This window comes from Gopherus evgoodei, chromosome 1, assembly GCF_007399415.2.
Source record: "Gopherus evgoodei ecotype Sinaloan lineage chromosome 1, rGopEvg1_v1.p, whole genome shotgun sequence".
Classification (NCBI taxonomy): Eukaryota; Metazoa; Chordata; order Testudines; family Testudinidae; genus Gopherus; species Gopherus evgoodei.
In genome coordinates this window covers 362,729,619-362,731,082 of record NC_044322.1, presented here as the reverse complement: position 1 = coordinate 362,731,082, position 1,464 = coordinate 362,729,619, and positions in this window count along the sequence as shown.

Here is a 1,464-nt window from a genome sequence, read left to right as displayed (position 1 = left end):
TCTAACACATCATGAACAACAGCGGCAGAGGGCAGGTGGTTAAGCCAATGCATGGGGGTCAGCGTCACATTAAATAAAGGATTCAGCCTTGCATTAGATATTAACACACTTTTTTTTTCAATTAGGAAGCTCTTATTACTGATGAAGAATATCCCATGCCCAGGTCTCTTTGTGAGTCATCACCCCAGAGTGAGTTATAGGGTTGCTAACCCTCCAGGTTTCATCGGGCGTCTCCCGGAATCAGGCTCTATCTCCCAGAGGCTACTGAAGCCAAACTGGGAGATTTTAGGCTCTAAATTCCAGATGCTTCAAGGGAAAGTGCAAACCCCCCTGTGTTATGATTGCAGCACCCACATAGAAAGTTAGAAACAAGACATACGTACTTTTCCCAAAAGGTTGCAGTGTGACACTGTTTCTAAGAAGCCAGCACTCTAACACACAACAACCAAATGCAGAGTAAGACAAAGCAGGCTGCTTCCCAAGGCTGAGAGGCACTACTCAATCCACTTTGCTCCTGTCTGGCTCTTCTGCAGGCTGACAGAAGAGCCAGACCCAGGCCACACACTTCCCTACAGGGCCCACCCCAGCCTGCCAGCAGGACCAGGAAACCCCCTCGAGATTAAAGTGATAGCATGTAATTTGAACAGTTTTCAATACACCACACCTGCACTCAGAGGGCCTAATTTCAGTAGTGACTGGTTAAGCCCAGAAACGGGAGGTTTTATAGCTCTTCATAAACTCTTCCTTTTAGTATGAACTATTCTAACTGCATATTCATAGACGGCATGTGACTGATGCGTTTGGGGAAGCCTGCTCCTGCTCAGCCTCCTCCCCTGAGGTCCCACCCAAGCTCCACCCCCATCCTGCCCCCTCCCCTGAGGCCCCTCCTGCCTGCTGCTTGCACCTCTTTGTCCCCTCCCCTGCGGGCCTTCTCCACCCACCCGCTGCGGGCGGAGAGGTGTGGACAGCGGGGGCCTCGGCGGAAGGGGCGGAGTGGGGACAGCAAGAGACAGAGTGAGGGCGGAGTCTCAGGGGAAAGAGGCGGAGCAGGGGCGGGAAGAGGAGCAGCAGGGGCGGGGCCATTGGGGAAGACGATGAGCAGGAGCGGGGCCTCAGGGCAGGGCGCAGCCAGGGCCACGGCCTGGGCACCCTTTCAGTGGCATCACTCCAAAGGTGGCAGGCCGGCGCGCCTCCAAAGGGCGGTGCACCACATCCTGGTTGGGGAGGCTTAGCTTCCCCTGGCCTCATATACCCGCCACCCATGTGCATGTTCTTGCTAGCCATATAAATGCCCAGTCCCTCTTTCATTCTTGCTAAGTTCTCAGTCTCAGTGACATCCTTAATCACGACATCAGTTTTTCCTTCCCTACGATTAGGCTGACATATAAGGCAGGCATGTGCAGCCCATCCCTGCCCCTATAAAGCAGCTATAAAGCAGACGTCTCCAAAGCCCTCCTAACTGAA